At 48.3% G+C, this 22,442-nt stretch overlaps 1 long non-coding RNA gene across 2 annotated transcripts; it reads right to left on the reverse strand.

Annotated features, from left to right (window-relative positions):
* Window positions 1-13,990: 13,990 nt before the first annotated feature.
* Window positions 13,991-20,388, reverse strand: LOC128084736 (uncharacterized). Of its 2 annotated transcripts, XR_008208667.1 has the most exons (3): window positions 20,324-20,388; window positions 16,259-16,716; window positions 13,991-15,745 (listed from the first exon to the last, which is right to left on the reverse strand). It is a non-coding gene; the product is annotated as an uncharacterized LOC128084736 (long non-coding RNA). The 2 variants fall into 2 exon arrangements; XR_008208666.1 differs by lacking the exon at window positions 20,324-20,388 and having other exon boundaries at window positions 16,259-17,030.
* Window positions 20,389-22,442: the final 2,054 nt, after the last annotated feature.

A 22,442-nucleotide genomic window follows, 5' to 3' on the forward strand; every position in this document is an offset into this window, starting at 1 on the left:
TTGGAGGCGGGGCAGGACACCAAATACTTTTAGGAAAAAAATAAAAGCCTCTTTTAGAAGCGTGCTGCCCAGGTGCTCGTGAGCACAGCTCTGTTCCAATGCACCTCTTTTCCTGACGCATTCAAGGTTTTCCTCTGCAAATCATTTCTCGGCGTAAATCTTCAGTTTCTTGGAAACCACATGACTGATGGTCCCCAAAACACTAGCTGCAGATAATCTATTGCACTTAGCATGGAGCTGCCCACTCAGCATTACGCACCGCTCTTTTGCACCACGTGCTTTATGAGGTGGAACACAGCTCTTATATCCTTCTGAGCTGATGCTCTGACGGTTTTTTTCCTCTATGATTCAGATGGGGGGAAAAAAAGAAATGCATTCAGCCAATTGAGAAATGTTGGTGTTAAGCTGTTTTCACCTTGCTTGTTCACCTGAAGATGGAACAGATTTAGGATAGAAACTCTGAAGGGTGAGCAGAAGTGTGGGTTCACCCATAACTTGGCTTTTCCTTGGGCAAAAGCAGCAGGAAGAGCACTCAGGGATCAGACCCACTCTGTGCTCCTGTCGTGCTGCACAGACACACACAGGCCATGCTCCTAAGGAAGCAGGCACACCCTGTGACACGGGAGAAGTGCTGGCACGGAGCAGACAGCAGAATTTGGTTTGCAAAGAGAGGGGTTTGGAAAGAGCAGCCACCTTAAAAAAAAAACGTGTGGAAAAAAAAACAACAACAAAACCCAACCCTGTGCTCTTGTTTCATAAGAGCACCAGAGACCATTTCTTCTTAATAACACCTCTTACACAACCTGGGCACCATTACATCATCGACTGGAAAAACTGCCAGAGCAGGGAGCAGGGTCACCACGGCCCAGCCCAGCACGGGGCAGCGGCAGGGAGGGGTTCAGTGCTCAGCTTTGTAGTGAGGAGAACACAAATGGAGCTCACAGCAACACACTGGGTCTCTGAGCTCAGTGGGTGACCTGAAGTCACCTCTCTGAAAGCACCAACCTCTCATCCAATTTTGTTGCACCAAAGCATTTCCAAGAGTCACACCCAGTGAGCTGCAACAAGTCACCCAGGTGCCACCTGGGCACTCATTACAGCCAGGAGCAGGACTGCCTGCCCGCAGCCATGACATCCACCCTGCCCATGGGATGCAGCACTGCTGCCATTGCGAAAGGTGGTGGGTGCTCAGCAGGTTGGGGCAGGGGGAGAAGTGATCTCTGAAGGACAACCTTTTTTCTGATCTCTCTGCGGCAGTGGGACTCCATCTTATCTCTTTGTTTCCCCACACAGCCCCTCTCACCAGGTGAAGCAGTGCCCCCAAACACCCCAAAGGCTGGGATCAGCTGCACTGTGCTCCTGGGGCACAGCCAACGCACACAGCCCTGTGCCACCAGGAGCTGTGTGCTCCTGAGAGGTGAGTGGAAGAGCTGGTTGTATTACGAGCAATGATTTGTTCAAACACTGCTGCGAGGACTCCCCAGAGGCACTAAAAGCTAGGGATAGATTTTGCAAATGTGTTCTTGCATGTGGAGGGATGAACTGATGACTGCATGGGTCAGTTTCCTACTGCAAAGGGCAGGAGAAGAAAGGCACAAGTAAAATTCTTAGCTCACTAATTGTGGCCTTAGATGAATTCCCTGCCATCAGGTAGCTCTTCTTGCTGCAGTCAGAACTTTTTGTCTGCCTTGAAATCATACAATCAATTAAGGTTGGAAAAGACCACTGAGATCATCCAGTCCAACCCCAAGCCACCCCACCATGCCCCCAACCACATCTCTCAGTGCCACATCTCCATGTCTTTTGCACACTCCACAGATGGTGAATGCACCACCTCCCTGGGCTGCCCCCCTGGGCATTACCATTCTTTCTGAGAAGAAATTTTTCCTAAGACCCAACCTGAAGCTCGTTTGTATCCTTTCTGCCCCTTCCCTCATTGCCTTCACTGGGAACGCATGCACCCACAGTGCCACACGCAGCCAGCCCCATCCTGCAGACAGACCTGGGTTCACGTTCTCCCCATCCTCCCCAGAATCTGCACTGGCACTGGGCAGCACCTTGTCCTGCAGCACCCTCACTGTGCTGAGCCATCACTAGCTGCCAGATGGAATCAAACCAAGCCAAGGTGACGCCCGTCTCTACAGCAAAGGGCAGGGGGACATGGACGCACAGCTGCTGGGAGCAGGGGACACAGCACTGCATTTTAATACATAAATTTAATTCATTACGAGAACCACATCCCTGCATCATGAACACCATACGGTATTTTACAGCTGGGGTCATAACTCAGCTCCATCAGAAGCCTGCGGTGGCCAGGAACAAGCTGTAGAAATGGCACATCACTTTCTGAAAGACTATGACACAGCATATTGCTGCAGACAATACATGCAAAATCAAGAGAAAAATCAGAATTTCCGTTAAGCATAATGGCAGTTTTCACTTATCTGCCAGAAGCAGAGGTTCTTTTGACAGACAAAATAACACGTATGCAATAATTAGTAATTACAAGCCCTGAAAGTACCAGGTCCATGCTATTCATACATGTACAGGTGCGTGTCACATCAACAACACTTCTCAGATCATTTCAGTTTGGATACTAGGAAAAAATTCTGCTCAGAAAGAGCAGTAATACATTGGCACCAGCGAGGTGGTGGAGTCACTGTCCCAGGAGATGCTCAGGGAAAGGGCAGCTGTGGCACTGAGGGATGTGGTGGGGATGGGTTGGTGGTTGGACTGGGTGATCTCAGTCTGTTGGTTTTGTTTTGGTTTTTTTTTTAACCTTAATAATTCTGCCATTCGATTCCAAGGACACCACAGAGCCATCCTGCATGCAGTCCCTGCAACCCTGCTCTTCGCAGGCAATGATTTGGGGACGTGGAGGCTGTGCCCCTGCTTGCAGGGATGGGGGAACTTTAGGATGCAATTACAGTTCCTTTAATTTCAGACAGGACAAATCTGGTGGTCTGGCAGTGTTTAGATGTGAAGCTTTAGACTGAGATGCTCTAAAGACTGAGAAAAGGAAATTTCCCAGAATGGGTGTCACGAAAATAAATAAATAAATCTAATCAGTGCAATTTGGTAACCAATTTGTTTCAGGCATGCTCTCACCCTTCCTTTTGAAATGAATGTTCTTTGGAGACAAGTGTCACAGCACAGGGCTGGAGTGTGAAATCCATCACAAGCACAGCCACCGGATGCATTTGGCTTCATGAGCTTCAGATTTCCTGAACTTCTCCACCAGAAGCGCGTGCCTCTGCAACTTCAGACTGGGGGCAGTGAATTCAGCAGCCAGCAATCAAGCCATAGCTATTTCTCAAGGAGTTTCAGCAAATGAGGTTACGTGTAGTGGATTACATGCCCAATTCAAGCTGTTTGAAATTTTCCAACAATTATTTGGTTCTCAGACTCGCTGCCTGGATACAAAATAATCTCATATAGTTACTGGGTACAGGTATCAACGCTTAGCGGTGAGCCAACACTCAGTTTTTGCCAGAGGCTGCTGGACAAGCCTGTGAGACACACACAGCTCTAGAAACACACATTTCTGGTGTAAACTGGGAAGGGATCTGTTTGAGGCAAACCCTGAATCCCTAAGCCAAAAGTGCACCTGTTTGATTTGAGTGACTGTAGAGCTCCTGTAGGAAGCGTGCCACCTTGGACTTATGGAGAACACTGCAAAGCAGCAGCCCACGTCATTCGTGAATTCAGCATGCAAGAGAGCAAGAGTTACCATCTTCTGGCGTCCCTGAGAAGCTGCTGCTAACATGGCTGCACCAAGCACTATTGCACAGGTTGCCTTATTCGTAGGACTCGCTGCTGTATCTGTTGTACTGAGGTTTAAAAATCAGGACTTGCCCTCCCACCACCCCTGGCCATAACACACTGCTGGGGCTCCAGTGAGAGGGCAGGCAGAAGCCCTGGGGGGCAGAGGCACACCGACGCAGCCCAGAGGGACCACAGCTTCCCCAGTCCGAGCTCAGCGCCGTGTTTGCAAACCTCATCTATTTGCTACAAGCCTGCATTTTGACTGAACAGAAATCTGCATGTTCCAGACACCTTGTGCTCTAACTCACACTGCTGGCATCCAGAGGAACACACTGAACCACCCAGCCATGGCTCTGCAGCCCAGCTCCTCATGGCTGGGAGTGAGGTTCACAGCGAGCCCTCATTTCCCACCCCCAAAATCAAGAGAAGCACAGATGATGCTGTTTCCTTTACAGCTTATCCCAGAGTGCAGCACAAAGGCAGGTCACGAATTTATGAAGCAACTTCAGTGTAAATTGATGACCAGGCAATAAACCTGTCTTTAGATAAGTAGAACAGTTTGCATATGCTTTTGTGCATGCACCTGCCTGTTCAGCGAGTCATCACTCATTTCACAGCTCATTTCGCTGACTGTGGTCTACAGGTTTTATCTTTTTAATTGGGCAAACAATACACACCTTGTCTTTGCACATAAAGTCCAGTGCTAACGTGCATGACTCCTACATTTTTTTATTATATATATATATATATATATATTTTTTTTTTTTACACCATAGGCTCTTAGTAATGAAGCACATGCTGTGCTTTTAAGGTGAACGTGTCCCCTTTTTTGCCCGTTCCCTATCTGCAGTGAAAATACTCTGATTTCTGCAAACACGTTGATTCTGCCCATAGCCAATCTTCTAGAATCTGTGTCTGTGTCCCTCAGCACCCAGGGGAACACTCCCTTCGATTTGGCTTTGGGACATTCCCAACACTGCTACAAATCACAGAACATCCCAAGTAAGAAGGGACCATAAGGATCACAGAGTACAACTCCTGGCTCCACACAGAACCTCCCAGAGCTCAGACCACGTGCCTGAGAGCTTTGTCCAAATGCTCTTGAACTCCAGCAAGCTCAGTGCTGTGACCACCACCCTGGGTCCCAGATGGACAGAAATAGATGGCCAAATGAAGTATAAACTACTAAATACACCACCGGAATGTTTAAGAGCAGATGAAGAGCAGCAGCAATGCAGCAGCCATCCTGCTTCACACGGTTTCCCTGGGAGATGATCTGGGGGTTGGAGGCAGGGCCAGAGGGGTGGGATGGAAGGGCTGAGGCCACGCGCACCCCGCACGCACTGTGCAGCTTGATGAGCTGCAGGCGAAGGCACACTGAGTGATGGGGGGGAAAGTGCTGCCTTTGTTCTGCGATGCAAATGAGCATTTTTTTTAGAAGCTGAGAAAGAGCCCCAACTAACAAAAATTGCGCACTGACTGAAATAAGCCAGGCTGCTTTTCAGATGTAGACTTCAGACGGAAAATGAAACATATCAAAGTGTCTGATTTGACGTGGCTTGCAGCTGCAAGGCAAAGCGACTGTCCCATTTTTTTCCCCCCGAGGCGAACACTCAAGATTTTCTTGATCTTATCGTTGTCTTTCTATAAGTCTTTGAAAACCATCTGTAGAGATTCATAAAGGGTATTTGTGTTTTAAGTAAACTGCAGAAGTGATCTATACCGAACAGATGGAAACAAATCAAAAAGCTTCACAGGATGCAGGAAAAAAACAGCAACACTCAGAGAAATGCTGGATGTGACGGAGAAGGCAGGCTGCCTCCCATTTTTTGTGCTATTCCCCCTGCTCCTCCAATGCAGCCAACACGGACTGCTCTCACCACTCTCCTGCCCCCACAGGGGCTGCCAGAAGGTCTCTGGCTGTGCTCACCCTTCTGCATCACTATGCCTTGGTTGAGTCCCATGCACTCGATGCCATCCCGAGGCTGGCTCTGCAGGGAGCACAGTGCCTCAGCCCCACTCTGCCCGCTATCTGCTTGCTCAGGGCAACATTGCTCTGCTATGCCATTTCAAGGAAGCATCAGCCTGTTTCCTCAGTAACATCTTTTCGTAGAAGACACTCTGAGGTGCAAAACGTGTTCCTGGAGTGAGTGGGAGTTAATGGGACTTCCTGAGCGTACTTACAAAACTGTCAGAGGAAAGAGAAAGCTTTGTGAGTTCTGCCGTGTTTTAGCCCTCTCCCTCGCTGCCAGCACAGCCCTGTGCCTTCTCCTTTCTCCTCTGTCAATATCCACTCAATTTCAGATCGATCATTGTAACCCTGAGTAAAATCTGCTCTTTGTCACACCAGATTTTTGCATTGGCACAGCTCTGCTGACCCACACCAGGACGCAGGAAGGGCCCACAGAGCCCAGTCCCAGCCAGCAGAAGTAACATCTGCCACCATCACAGAGCCACACAGCTCCACACACACGCCCAGGCACAGTGACCCACACCACCTCTGTGTGACAACAACTCTTGCTTTATTCCCAGTTTACATTCACCAGTGGCCAGCTTGCACCTTTTCTCTCCTCCAAAGGCTACATAATTCCCAATTGTAAGACCCGGGCTGGCTGGAGCTACATCAAAGCACTCCTTCTGCTTTGTTTCTGTAGGATGTTACATGACAGAAGTTCAAGATAAATGTGTGTTTCTATTGAGCTCCTTAATTTGTTATGAAGTGAAGACACGGGTTCTGCCTCAAGCGTCTCAGGAGGAGGGTGGTCCTGAAGTCCCTTTACGCCCACAGGAGGGACACCATGCACAGCCTTCTGACTGGGACCACGCTTCGGTTGGGTGCCAAGGGGTGACAGAAAGGACACGAGGAGGGACTGTGAATGAAGAGAAGGGTATGCTCTGAGCCCACACCACGCTGAGTGGGGCCATCTCCCTCTGCCTTGCCCTGCAGCTGCCTCTGGGTGCTCCCAACAGGCAGCCCACGCTGCGGCCCCACTGGACCTTTGGTATTTGGATGAGTGCAAGTGAAGATTCACAGCTCTCTCCACCTACCAGCCCAGGGAGCCTTGTGCTCAAAAATAGAGGCAACACTGTGACCGATATTTTTAGAAAGGGAATGCATATGCAAATTATCCCCCTGAAAATGTCTCTGTGCGTCACTCTCCCCTGATTCAGAGAACATCCCTTCTCCCTTTTCCTCAAGTACACGCTGCGCACAGCACAGCCAAACATCTCAGGAGCCTGCCAGCAGGAAAGGTTGCCGCAGGAGTGATTCATCCCCACATCTCACACAGCCTCGCTGAGAGGGGCACAGTTCTCTGCCTCCTGCCTGGGCTGCCTGTTCCCCTTTCACATCCCCATGATGGGGGTGAAGACGACGAGCAGCACTGCTCCCTCACCTCCACACCTCAACCTCGAGCTGCTGCACCCAGACATCCCGCAGGAGGTGCAGCATCTCGAGGAAGCAAACAGCCCCGTCCCCGGCACTTCTCTCCATCACCAGCCACAAGCAATGAGGAAGCTAATGAAAATGAATAGATCACTTAAGCATTCAGAGTTTATACCACATTAATTCTATAGGGCAAGATACAGAGAAAGACAAGGGCTGAAGAAAAGGCCAAGGGCAGTACAGCAGTGCTCCACATTGCGTTTTTCACCCTTTCCTTGTAATGCAAAAGATAATCCTGTCTCCTGGCTTATCTAGATACATTTGTAAAGATTAAAACACATGCTGCTTTTCCATTGGAAATGATGATTATCCGAGGTACCATTAAGAAGGGCTCCCTGCCAGCCTTTAGGCTCTGATTCAAACCATAAGGATGGGGATACTGGGAGCAAAACTGCAACTGCCTGCATGGGAAAGCGAGGGCCCTGCCGCCCCATCCTCATTGGTGAGCAGCTGCAGTGCAGATGCCTGCCTCTGGCTGCAGGGGTGATGCTGCTTTATTACTGCAGAGCCCCACTCTTCACACCTCTTTTTAAAGCGGGATTTACTGGCGCCACTACACTTTGTATCTCTTCCTGAAAATAGCTGTGGGTCACAAAATCTCAGAGGCAGGCAGCCAGCTGAAACACACGGATGTTGGTATGCTGAAAGCCTGTGGTCGTTGTCCTGTGTCTCGGAGCTCTTTGGCTTAAGAAAACCTAACAAGGAAATGCATTGCTCTGTCACATCCCAGTCCAATACAAATTAATGTATTGGTATTAAAAGACCATGAGAAATGGGGTTAATTACGGAAATGATGACCCTTACATATAGCAGCTCAATCACGGGCAGCTAGCATACATCATGACGTTAGGGAGAGCCACTTGCTGATACATAACAGCAAATAAATAATAAATAATAAATCCATCAGCCTAAACTGAACCTTACACAAAGTCATCCTGACATAGCAGCCATTAATTTGGCTAGCCCATCATTTGTTAATCCTTCATCCCAAGCAACATGCAAATGCTACAGCAGCAACATTTGAGCTACTCACATCACACAGTGACACCAGCATGTCACCCTGGAGACCATCAACTCAGTTTCCTGTGGTTTACAGATAGTGCCAAAATACAGCCAGCATTACAGGACTCCACACGTCAAGGTTGGATTACACACAGGTGAGCACAGCTCTGCTCTGGGATTAAGCAGGTCACAGCAGGACTGCCCTTCTGGATGCCCAATGTGTTTGGCCATGCAAACCCAGCACTCACTGCTGCCAAGGGGAGCATCCCACCTTCTCAGGCCACAAAACTAATGATTAGGGGTTTGTATCATCAGTAAGAAAATTCCACTAGACCGAGCATACTGTATGTAATAAATGCCATGTTCAGTGTTAAAGGAAACAAGTAATCCATACTAGTAGATCTATGCAGTGAAGTTCACTGTATAAAAGCTGGCATATTCTAGCATAGCCCTTGATAAGGGGAGTGAGTTAAAAGAATTTTTAGGTTCTAAACGTATTCTACCCTGGGGCTGTTTGGGGTTTTAGAGCTGTAAGAGTGGTTCAGCACAGCAGACCTGGGTGGAGAAAACACAGCAGAGGCAAATGTACCCACCTTGGGGAAAGCTTTGCAGAAGATTCTCAAGTTATTGAAGAAATGCAGCAATTCTTCCACTGCTCACATGGAGTGACAAGCCCTGCAGCAGCAGCAGCACCTAAAACACTCGCTTATTAGAGCCATTATTAGACACCAGAAGCATGTCTACTCCCACACGAGAGCTGGAAACCTATGCCTAATTTTAAAGTGAAAGCCAAGAAGCAAACAATGGAAACAATATTTTCCCTCCCAAAACAGATTACTCTGAAGTTGCTTCTCACTGCTATTGTCAACTCTAATTATTGTGTTCCTTGCAGCACCTTTTGCTCTAATTGTCAAGTGACACACAAGTGATACATGTGATGGTTCCAAAGGTGCCCCGGAGCTGCAGCCCTCCTGCACCCACTGAAGCCCTCACACCACTCACGGCAGAGCAGTGGCATAGCACACAGAGCATAGCACATCTCTGGGCAGCAACAGTCACATTGTCATCCAGACACCAACCACAGAAATCCTCATCTGTTTTCTCCACTTACCCCTTCACTCAAGAGAGCCAGACCAAATAATAAATGAGTGTTATATATGATGATCGCTATATAAATGTCATCACATTTAAATCACAATCTGGCGTAACACAGAGGTCAGCCCTGCTTTGAGCAGGAGGTGGACTCCCTGACCTCCAGAGGTTCATCATAGCCTAAATTATTGTGTGATTTGGTGATAGAAATTTTCCATCACAATCCTCCAACAGAAGTTACTGCAAACCACGTGGAAACAAAATTGCTAAAGGTACCTGCTGCTTTGAATTCGAAGCATTAATGGGAAGTGAATACATTTAAGCGAATTGCAGCCCTTAAGGTAGCACATGGAGCAACACTGTAGCATTCAGCACAGCGCCCTGGTTCCAGCACAGGCAAGACTACTCCCATATCCATTGCTACTGGGTTTTACAGGGGCATCCAATTACCTTTTGATGCATGGAAGATGGACTTTCAGGTGCAGTTACACCCATTCCTCCTGCACCCAGCCCTACTCTCCCTGGGGGAACCACATGGCCCCACCAGCACTGGAGGTAGGAGGCTGCCCTCGCACACAGCATGTGATAATCCCATATCAGCAAAACCAAAGGGCCAGGGCATCACTGTGGCAATGGCGGACTCTCAAATCCGCATTTATTTTGCTAAAATCACAGGGATAGAAGTGGCACCACAGCCTCACATCATGAAACCAGCCTGGCTGCAGTGAGGATCAAGCTGTGCTTGTGTCAGGCTTTGGTGTTCCCAGGTGGAAGGAGTGCGAGCAGCACGGTGAAGTGTTGTTTTTACACAAGATTTATCAGTACGGTTAACACAGCACCACAGAGCTGCTACTGCAGCATGCCCTGAATGCTAATAGGTGCACAGAACGAAGAACACTGCTGCAGGTATGAGAGGAAGGGATAGAGGCACAGGGTCACGGATGGGCTCATGAGAACAAGGCTTCAAAAGCCATGGAAGCACCCTATTACCATCATATGGGATTTGCATGTTGCACTGCCCAGGGGACCTCACACTAAAGCATTTGGGACTTCTGCTGGGTGAGGATGTGTCTCATTCTGAGTGGTGTGCTCTCTCAGTGTTTAATGGGATGAGCGGTCTGTAGAGGTTCCCATGCAGAAGCTTTGTCAGGTGTCAGAGACATGTCAATGAATCTCCACTGATGTCCTATGGAAATCAAACAGGAGGCTAGGAAAATACAGCACAAAGCATCCAAGAATCTCTAGGGAAAATGCTAGCAAAGTATCACAGGAAAAAGAAAGCTCGATGGGCTATCAAGAGGTCACCCAGTCCAGTGTTTTTCAGCATTTGGAGATCATTCCAACACTTTCTTTCAGAAGTTACAGACTTTCATGCATCATTGGCATAACCAGCCTATTTGCAAACCTTTCCAGTGTTTGGATTAATGCTAATAATATATATTATTTACTTTTTTTTTTTTTTTTTTTTTTTTACTCTTTATCAGTATGGTTAACACAGCACCACAGAGCTGTTACTGCAGCATGCCCTGAATGCTAATAGGTGCACAGAAGGCAGAATGCTGCTGCAGGTACGAAAGGAAGTGATAGAGGCACAGGGTCATGGATAGGCCTGATGTTATTTACACTTTATTATATACACACATTTCTCTCATTTTTTCAATCTCCTGAATGATTTACTTTTTCCTGGTTTTCTTATGGGCCACTCTGTGTTTTGAAGACTCCTGGGCCAGTTCCCCAGCTCCTTAGCAAGGCTTCACCTTCCAAAACCATGAGCTACACGCAAGCCATCTGCATCCAACCATCACAAAATGCCTTCAGCAACATCTCCTTCACCTCCCTGCAGCCCCACGGGGATGTGGCCCACATGCCCACCTCGGTGGTTGTCCTCAGGCACCCTCTGACACAGCCTGGTTATACGCTGTTAAAAGCAGAGCAACACTCAACATATCCCTTATTAAAGTATTCCCACATCCACCCCAGCAAACAAAAGCAAATGAGTCATAGAGTCACAGAATCACCAAGAGTGGAAAAGACTGCTAATAAGATGGGGGGAAAGACTCATCCCCACCAGAGGAGGAGCCACCCACCCGAGCAACCCCTGCACGCCAGTGTCCTCCTGACCTCCCCCCATGCCCCAGACCTGTTTGTAGGCTCGGGACCCCACGCCCAGCAGAGGGGTATTTCCATATCCAGGCAGGCATGCAGAGTATTCCCACACCTTTCTCACGCCTCCTCCCCAGAGCACACCCAGCCCATCCAACTTCTTTCTAAACCATGGGAGCAACAATTCTCTGTGGCTTGTGCACATAACTAATGCATCGAGGTCTGTTTTTTGTTTAAATAGCTGTGAAAAGCACTGTGTGTGTTTTACCCAGAGATATATTACACTTGATTAGGCGGTGCGCTGGAGCGCAAATGGTACAACAGGAGACGGACGTGCTTAACTAGCGGTTTCAGCCCGCGCTCCGGTATTGGGAGGTCAAGGGAAAGATTAACTATATCTGACTGCCATGTCAAAACACTCAATTGGAGCATTTATAAACCCGCAGAACTAGTTGCCTCAGTTGGCGGAGCAGATTTATTTCCCTCTGCAGCTGCCTCAGAGAAAACGAGGGCACTTGCCCGGCCCTTTTAAATTTTTTTTTTGCTTTCAGCCCCTTCCAAAGGGCAGGCAGAGCTGAGATGCTCCAGTAGAGCCACACACTTCCCAACAGCTGGCTGCTGTCTTCAGCCAAGATGTAAACACAGTAGGGAAGCCTGCGATTTCAGTTGCCTCTGCCTATGGGTGCTTTGTGCTTCATATCCAAGAACACTTTCTCAGCACTCAGACTCGACCTTACCCAACTTGTCACCCCCCTCTGCCATGCCAAACTCAGCAGTTACTGTGTGATGTGCAATGACAGCTTATTCCTCCTATTTCCTCTGTGGCTTCAGCATCAAGGTCAAGACTAGAGATGTTGCTATCATCCATCACACTGGAAGATAAAGCATGCCAAATTCAGGGTCAGCCTATGTGGAGAGTGCCTACGTTCTGCATCAAACACACTGCAAATACAGTAAGGAACCACGATGCCCAGGCTCTGCTAAAGCAGCACTTTTAAGGATTTCAAAGAATAGAAGGAGCTACTGTGGGTCCAGGGATAAGACCAGCACATTCAGTGTCCCATTGCACAGCATAGACATGCCCACGTTACCTTCTAGAAGGCAGCAGATGGGACTTGTCCACTCCAGTCACAGAAATATCTCTAGGCTGAGACTGCCTGGATAAGCCAGGCACTCCATCACTCCGAGCAGTGCTGCAGGGGTGCAATTTTGTTTTTAAACTACACTTAGCAGCGTTCTGACTTGCAAGTTTCACTTTTTAAATAGTAAACACCTCCTGTAGGTGCCAGGGAGAATTTCAAAGCAGTTCAGTGGAGTCCTTTTACCTTCACAGCCCAGGGGCATATACACTGAAACAACAGCTGAAATCCAATTACTAAGGAATATTCTCAAGTACATTTCCATAGGTAATTTGTTAGTCTGTTGGAACATGCAAAGTGATCTCTCCCTACTTCTTGATGTTGTACCTCAGGCTCTTTGGTTGAAGACTTGTATCCAAATTGCATAGTAACGCTACCACTGAAAAGGAGCCCACACAGCCACCCTCCTCTCCAGGGGAAGCTGCAGTCTGGAGCACACCCAGCATTGCCCAGGCCCAGCCCTTACCCATGACTTGACAAAAATCCAGCAGCCAGCCATGCTCCAAGCCCTACTACCATCCGAGCTGCTCCCTGCCCAATCAGTTTGATACATAAAGACATAAGAAGCCTAAAAGTATTTTTCCTTCAGCATCCTGTTTATTGATTTAGCAGAGAGCTGACACAGACGTACAGTTCTCGAGACAAGCTGTAATGGAATCCCTTCATCTGCTGTCACTCACGATCGCACAAGCCGGCTGCTGCCATAATGTGGGGAGGGGCTGCCCTGCTCATTTGGGGGCTGTCACACAGCACAGCTGCTCACATTGCCCTCATTAGATTAGGGAGATGCCCCAGACTTGCATCGCACCCAGGCTGTGCATGCCGTTACAACACATCTAGCACCATGCCCAGAAAACCACCATGTGCTGGGCACACGCAAAGCCTGCAGTGATGTACTTTGGTCCTCCTTGCAGGACCTTTGCCTCTGCTGACTTTGCCCTGCTTGAGTTAACCTCACCCCACTGTGCCTTCATCCAAGTCAGCAGCACACTGCAGGGATAAAGCAAGGGTTGGGTGCCAAGGGAGAAAGCTGTAAGCCCATTGTCCACCCTGTTCACGAGTCAGAATCATTATCACTGTGAGGTATCGTTGGAAATTAGTCTGTTTTCAGTGGGGGATGGAATTAAATAGACAAAGTTCGGGTCAGAGCGACAAGGAGCATAATCAGAAAAGAGCATAGATGAAATGCAATGAGTCCTACAGATAATTCAGGGCAAATTAAAGCATCTGAAATCCTACTGAGAGCCACTGATTTGGAATTATGAAGTTAACTTACAGCAATCATTTTCTATATGAAAGCAATTATGGATGGGTTAAAAGCTTCTGTTATTATGGATTGTGTATGAACCTTCTGTGGCAGCCAATCTCCCTGGATGAAATTTTAGCCCTCATGAAAAGCTACTACATCCTGTACGCCAAATCTTGTTCACCCATCAGAAAGTCATTGAACATTATCCATTTTATTAACCAATGCAAATGCAGACAGCCAGGGAGAGGTAGATAGGGAACATCCTGCTCACCAATAAAACACATACACACAAATCACCATGGTTCACTTCCCAAAATAATCACATGAGCTCAAACGCACAGCTGTGATGAATGGCAAACTTCCAAGTCTTAATGCATCAGAAAGCAGAAACATTGTTTGAAGTGGTCATCTCTTGAAAGGAAGAGAAAAGTCAAGGGAAAGCATGCAAGAAATCTGTTAGCACAGAGCTGTCCCCAGGAGCAGCTTGGCAGAAGGCCACCCAATGGCACTGGGCACACAGGAGCTGAGCTCAGCATCCATCCTCAGCCTATGCCAGAAGGCAGCCCATCGTGGTTCAGCAGCAGGATAGAAAGGGCCAGCTGGGGTCTGGTGGCTTGGCTGCACCTGGGAGGTGATCCTCATGTTCTCCACCACCCCAGAGCCAGCACCCAAGCCAGCAAGTTCACACAGCAAGAGCTCACGAGCAGAGCTGACAAAACCACTTACCCAAACAATCCATTATCCTGAGCTTCTTCCTTTTCTCTGTTCTTAATTGGGCTTTATTTCTTGTTTGGTGTTTTCTATGCAGTTAAATGAATTGACAGACTTACTGTTTCTGGAATGAAAATGAGGTTTTGGCTGAGATGTGCATAGTGATGAGCTGATGTGAGGGTACCTCCATTGCACGTCTTCAGAAGAAGAGTCAGAAAGGGGAACACCCACCAGAGACCTGCTGGAAGCCAAACATTCTCATACAGCCTGACTGCCAGCAGCGCTGCAAGTAGTTGCACTGCTCCTGCTGCAGTGGCACAGAGAGGCACGCAGAGCAGCCTGGCCCTGGGGCAGGGAACAGCCCTGTGGCCAGCAGGCAGTGCAAGGCTGATGGGGCAAGGCTGCAAGGGAATCAATACAAAGCTCTGATATCAGTGTTGACCCATGTTTAATGTTAGCTGCTATGATAAATAACATTTAGTAGCTAAACTCAGTTATAGTAACAGGGCACTGAACTACGCGTTGGAAAGACAATGAGAAAGCAGAACTTGCTGCATAATGCATGAGAAGGAAAACCACGGTGCTGACAGTAAGAGCCAGTTACAGAAAGGTTGGAGGCAAAAATCCTCATTGGACTCAACAGCACTCGGACTGAGTCCTAACAAGGACACCAAGCTGGTTCTCATTACAGCAACTCTCTACTCCCTCTTTCCTGATATGACCCAAGGTCCCACTTCTCTCACTCAACACAGAGGTCATGTGGTAGAAGGGCTTTAAGCTTGCACCCAAAGACTCCTCAGAGGCAGTTCTGTGCCCTCCTCCATCTCATCCATACAAGAAAGCCTCTAAGCATATCAGTATTGCCAGAGCATCCAGGTAAGTGAGGCTAAGCACCCAGGGCCAGGCAGAAGGGCTACGGCCAAGCCAGCTCTTGCCACCCTCCACAGCCAGTGCAGTCCTTCCTGCAGCTTTGCCCTCTGGGCTGCTCTTTGCCTTGTTCCCTGCACCAGCAGCAGGTGTAAAGGTAGTGAGTGAAAGTCACATTCCTAAAAATCCTGCATTAAAGTGGATTTGGATTTAGGATTCCTCTGTTGTCATGTAATTTCAGTTCAAAGGTGTCTTTCGGGGAAGAATTCCACGGCTGAACACAGAAATGGTGAAAGCTCACTGGGAAGCAACAGTAGGACAAATCATTTTCCCCTTGAGCTCGTCTTCTCTATGAAGTTTCACATGGCAAACCTAAGGCAAGAATTGCACCTATTTAGCACTATTGATCCATCTTACTTCAGTAACAAACCACATTAAGTTAAAATCAATACCAGCCACTCTTAAACTGATTTAGGAGTGTTCACACAAAGGGGCTCACGCCAATTTAAACAGATCTTTTTTGAAACCAATTTAGTTAAAACATGCAATCTAGGGGCTGAGCTGTGCTCTGAATGGCTTAAAGGCATTAATTCAAGTTCCATCAATAGCTCCCAAAGGACAGGACACCAAAGGTTAAGTGTCACCAACCAGTGTCTATCTTTCTTGGCAAAACATAAGGTCTCCATAGCTTCAAAAGCCAAAGAGCTGAAGAGAGAGCCAAGACCTTGGGTTTAAGGTACTTGTGTGGCACAAACTTGGCTTTAAAAAAAAAAATAAAGTAAGATAGAAGATGCTTGAGCCAAGCAGATCTAAAAGCTGCATTTTACTCCTCTCCCCAGAATATTTACTCAGGGGGACTCACAAATCACAGATAGCTTTACTCACTATAAATCCACTGGTGCAGCACTTCATGGTTCATTCTGCCGCGGAATTGAAGTGGCTGAGGTTAGGAAACGTAACGTGAGGAAGTGTTTCTGAGCACCGTATATCACAGCAGCTTGGTTGTGCTTTGACATCTTCTGTTGGTTTAATATCCAAGGGTCTGCGTGCCTGGGAAAGAGGCTTGAGGTGCTTCACTCCTTGGTGCTCACAAGTCTTGCCTTACACCACGACTTCATGGAGTCACAGGCTGCCCTTAGAGCTGGACTGTAAATCTCCTTGACAAGAAGTAGGAATAAGGATTCTGACTTGAAATGAGATGAGGTTTTAATGTTTAATCAAGTGAAAGCTCAGGGGTCTCCATCACACACCAGCCACAGCTGCTTGGGGATAGATAGACCCATGCTGGGTCTAAAATCTCTCTGAGAGGCAGAAAACACCACATTTGGTTGCTGCTCATCCACCTACAAAATAAGCACATTTAGGCATCTCTTCTCCTAAGCTGTTTTTTAAATCTGCCATTCTGAAGTGGTTTGGGGTTTCAGGCTCAGGCTGTAAATCTGAAGAGCTCTGTGATATTCCAGATACCCTGGAAAGGTTTTGAAATCCTTTTCTGTTGTTACTAGGTAATAATTGGTTTCAGTGAAGGATTCAAGACTTCTGCTTCAGCTGCTGAATTAAACACTGGACTGTTCTGGAAACAGAATCAAACCTTTTTTCCCTTCCTCCTTTAGAGCCAAGGAAATCCCACATGGGACCTGCAGAGCTGCCCCAGTGCTGGGGGGAGCAGGAAGGTTACACTGGTGTGGAATAGAAGCAAGGGCAGCCCGTGTTCCTCACACATCATCTAATCTAAGCAAAAAGACCAACAATAAACCTACATCCTCAGCTACACCATGTCCTCTGTGAAGGGTATCTTCACTGCCAAGTGCCAAAGGCACACAGCCATCCTGTGCCTGCACTGATGGTACAGACAGGGAGGCAGTCACTCAGCTCTCTTCTGTTTGACTGCAGAGTGTCTTCCTGCAGTGCCAGATGCACTTTGCAACAGGAAGATTTAAAACCCAGTTGCAAAATAAACTGCATGCAGTGATAAATTGGTTCTGGAAAAAATGCTACAGGCCAAGTCATTTCTGCATGATCCCAGCAAAAGTAACAACAAAAAGAAATTGGAATTTGTGGTTACAAAAGCAGTGCTTAAGTGCCTGTCAGCCTCATCCTCACAATCCTTTCTGCTGTATTGAACTTCAGTTGGAGACCGACATTTGAACCACCCTGCAGTCCCCTCGTAGCGAGGGCTTACCCGAAGCACACAGAGCATTCTGAGTCCCAAGCAGAGAAAGAAGAGGTGCTCCATGTGTCAAGGTTAAAGTGTGTATGGGGGGGGTCCCTTTTTGCCATGGCTCGGGATGGTGGTACAGAAGATGCTGCAGAAGAGGTATTGGCTGTGTCCCTCGTCCCACAGCCCCCTTGCCCTTGTTGCAGGCATCCCAAAGGGCCATAAACACCCACAAACACCCTGACTGTGAGTCAGCAGCCCAGCAAAGGGGAGCATGCAGCTTGAGGGCACCTGCTTCTCTCTGCAGCCATTGATTCAGCACGAGAGATTAAGCAGCTTTACCACATCCTGGCAATATGGTGATTAAAATAAAAACAAAATACCACCACAACACCGCATTTGTTTAATCAGGATTTGCACAGCACCAAGATGCTCAGGCACCAGCAAGCACAGAACAGCATCATCACACGCTGACTGCCACGTGTCAAAATGCACTGCGATGCCAAGAGATCCCGGGAGGAACTGGGCTGCTCCAGAGCCCCCAGCTCACCACCACTGGTTCCTGGCACTCTAGGTACTGGGGATGCAGAGCTCCTCCAGCCACCCTGCCTCGGGGGTAAGCTGCAGCACTCTTCCCCTTACCTGATAAGCAATAAGCATGAGGGAGAGGACTTATTGCTTTTTAACAAGTGCCACAGCACATCCATTTCATTAATTTACACAGGAGGCATGGGGGGGCTGTCTGCTCGATAAATTCTCCCAGCCTATTGCTTTGGAACAAACAACTTTGTGCATTCAGGCTGTGGATGTCACAGCAGAGGCTTTTATCCAAATGAGCCCTGCATTTGCCATGGAATGACTAAAATACTTCTCAAAAAAAAAAAAAAAAAAAAGGGTGGGGAGGGAAGCCACTCTACAGAAGGTGACGTATCACTGACACATTGTTTGAACTCCCAGTGGCGTATTAAAAAGTAAAAATAAACCCCCTCTGAACCACAGCTGCATCCTCAGTGTGTTATTTTAGCTCCAAGGGAAAGCAGGTCATGACTTTTTCTTCTCTTCCCCCTGCCCAAAGAGGAAAGCATTGGTTTTCCTGGTGCCCGATGTGGCCGTAGGGTGAGGAAAGGCAGTGGGGTGGCAACCCAGGGGGAACATGGGGCATCCCCAGCACAGCAGGGCTTCTGCCCTCCCCGAAGGAAGCTGCCTACCAGCAGGGCTGTAGCAAAGCCAGAGAGAGGGATTTTACCTTCCGCTCCACCTCTCCATTTCACATCACTTCTACAGAAAGCAAACTAGAGACAATTACCAGCATGCATACACACCCTTCCCCTGCCATCCAGAGGAACATCTCAGACAAAGCCAACAGGAATGTTCCTGCAAAGCTCCCTGAGCACCAAATCCATGTTTTAACCATGCTCTGTTCTCCATATGCCTCTTGGTAACAAATCCTGTTCTCTCCAGCCCAGCTGCACAGTTTGCACTTCACTGCTAGAAAATGAGCTGCAACCTCAATCTGCACATGAGGGAATTGTCATTCCCATTCAGGCCCTGTGCCTCTTCCCCAGGTCCTCATGGCTGGTGGGCACCACAGCTGTTGTCCTCTGCAACCTCCAAAGGCAAATATTGGAGGTAGAGCTCACAGGTGTTTGTTTAAACTATTGGCAAACACATGGAGCTTATCAGAAAGTGTTTGTTCTGATCTGTTTTGCCATCAGATACAGAGTGAAAGAGAAGGGTTTTGTTAAAAAGCATAGAAAAATACAAGGTTGTTACCAATAATCTGCTTTAAAATTCTCTTACTATAAAAAGACAGAGGAATTTTCTTATTTATGAAGAAATATTTTCCAATGTTTTTCCACAAGTCTTTTCCCCCCCCCTACATTTCCCATAAATATCAACACTTCCACTGCCTCCAATTACCACGGTGCTCATCACCACCACCTCTAAGCACCTCACAAATCTCAATTAACCCTAATCATCCAGGGAGCAGATTAATGACTGCCTTGGACCCAGGCAGAGCAGCACAAGCATTGCCAGCACCCCACACTGACCCCAGCACTGGAGGAGAGGGGCTGACTGCCCAGCCTGCTGGCAGAGCTCCTTCAGCTGGAACAGGAAGGCTAATGGCACTTCATTATCCTCACTTATGTCTTTCTGCTCAACAACATACAATGCTAAGCCACTCCACCAGACTTTTTCAGGGATATTACAGAGTCTGAACCCAAAAATCTAGGTTTCACACTCAAATTAAATCCTATTAACTTCTCCCCTCCCCTGACATCCCCTGTACAGTGGATCTCTCATCAGCACTACCTCGTAACTCTTTATGGGCTGATCTACACAGGACCTAACCGACAACAAACTGCTGCTATTCTGCTCACACAGGTGAGGGCAGGAGCCCAGACAAAGCGCTGCAGTTGGCTGCTGTCACAGGGACAAGAGGACTCCTCAGCCCAGCACCCACTCAGCTGCCATGCATCTTCTGCAGGAGACCCTCAGCAATGTGACCTTGCAGCCATGGAGCAGAGATAGGGCACGCTAATGCTGCCTTCAGAGCAAACGTTACAGGCTGCTTGCTACGTCACACACATATAATGCTAACAAGCATTTAAAAGGTGCACTTACAAAAGAAGGTAATATGAGATTAGGACTACCTGCATTTTGCCCTACAGCAGCCCTGCCACACGACTCGTTAAAATCAGAAAGATTAACATGGTGGAAGGGCAATACAAGAATGTAACAGCAAAGGGGCTACTGTAGACAGAACGGTGTTACAAAGGAAAAGTGCTCACCTATCTCCAAACATCCAGGCTTACAGGAAAGACTCCACAAGAGAGGGATCTCCAACCACAGATCCTTCCCCAGTGGCACTCAGCCCTTAAATGAGGTCTGAAAGAGGTGCAGCCAGCCTCCACCTCTCCTGGTCACACAGCTGAATTGCCTTCACCTGTGCTCCCAGGGCTGACCCGGCCCTTTCCCCAGGTGTTCAATCAGTGCTTCAGGCCACGACTCAGCAGTCACCACACAGGGCTTCAGGCTGAGAATTGCAGGCATTCTGCTTTATTCCCCCATGACCCTCTCAAAAGAGAATACCCTTGCTTATTACCCCCCCTACAACGCAACACCCATTACCTTACCCTGTCCTGCCATGAGTACAACAGCAGGCAGTGGCTGCAGCCTCATCCACCAGCAAAGACCCCCCTGTGAACACACACCCAGCTGAGCCATCACCTTGCAGCAGCACAAAACCCAGCCCCTGCCGTGGCCTTAAGTAGGAAATTCAGATCCTCTACTGCTAACTACGGCCACCCATCCTTCCTCCCTCGTTCATCAAAAACGAGATTCAGCCCAATCGATTAGCTAATGATTAAATCTAAGTTCCAGGGCTGGGAGCTTTCCAGTCCCCCGTTTGCCACACTGGGATGAAGCCCCTTCCTAACAGCACTGTGAGTGCTGATGGGACTGCCCTGCCGTTCCCCTCACCTGCTCATCCCCAAGCTGCAAGCCTCCTGCTTGCTGAGATCAGAGATTACTCTGCCAGCCAGGAAACCATGTGAGAGTGGTTGTGAGACCTGAAGTGAAAACAAAACTCGAGACAAAAGCATTCAAAGAGGCTGTGAAACGGCTCCGATTAGCAGCAGGCGACAAAGCGGCTTTCAGCCATGGCACACACCGCCCTCCCTTAGCTGCCGCTGCAGAATGGATTTGCTGAACTCGAGTGCCAAGGGAAAAATACAGAATTTGATCCAAAGAGCAAATCCTACCTACAGGAGGCTCAGCCCCGCTCCTATCCTCCAGCTGACCCCAGGGATGCTCACTTTTATTTCTCCACTTGGAAAGGTGCACGGTGACATCACTTCATTGCCTATGGGAACAAACCAGCGCTTCCCTACTACCCGGCCCGGCGGCAGCGAGCTGTGGGGCAGCGCGACGTGACAGCCCCCAGCAAAAAGGAGAGATGTTAACGAGAGATGTCCCTCTGAGTCACAACACTGCAGGGACCCGCAGTGTACGGTCAGGGCTATCCGCCAGCTTTGCTTGGGGACTTCCTTAAGGTCAAGCCCTGCACTTAGAACTGCCCATCTGTGAGCAGAACAAACAGTTGGCCACGTTTGTGCGCTCAAGCTGGAGATGATTCACTCGTAATGACTTTCAGAGGGAAAATTATGTGAGTAATACTTTGAGAAAGAAGGTATGAAAAACACAGGGAGGGAAATTTGTGATGTATTTAATAATTATGAGTGCTCACAGCATCATGATACTCATACAGAACCGCTTCCAGCGTTCCCAATTATTGCACTGCGCCGCTCTGGAGCGTGCTAACCCTAAAATGCTCAGCAAATACATTTGTGTCACTCAGTCCTATCAGTGTTTAGAGAATGTCTTGGAGCACACATTAAACACTTCAGCTGCTAAAGCGAGTGTCAGCGCTGTCCCAGGAGCCTCTGAAGTAAATGATGTCGTTAACCACATCATGGGAATACTCGTATTAATCTCTCAGCTCTGTGCAAACCTGCTGTGCAGAGCAGAGCCACAGGTGCTGCAGCTCTTACACTTGGATTTACAGCATGCTGGGACACGGAGCAGGGCTGGGCAGAGGTGACCCCATGGGTATGTGCCTGGGGACAGCAGTGGGATGCTGTGCTCCCAGCCTCCACCAGCTCCTCACTCCTTGCCCTGTGTGCCAGACCTTGCTAGCACCGCATGGCACCAGGGCTCCTGACACGGCCGTAATGTAATTTCGCATGCGTTAATTTCATTTCTTGGCTTTGCTTAGTATCAGTTATTATTCTGCTGAGACTGTAAGCAGGAGTGGGTGAAGCTGGTTCAGAGAAAACAGCCAAGCCCATGCCTTTCATTTCCCCTCTCTTTCCAGCTGCCGTGCCCTTTGCCCATTATTACAACCAAAAT

Source organism: Tympanuchus pallidicinctus, unplaced genomic scaffold, assembly GCF_026119805.1.
Source record: "Tympanuchus pallidicinctus isolate F22 unplaced genomic scaffold, pur_lepc_1.0 scaffold28, whole genome shotgun sequence".
NCBI classification, from domain to species: Eukaryota; Metazoa; Chordata; class Aves; order Galliformes; family Phasianidae; genus Tympanuchus; species Tympanuchus pallidicinctus.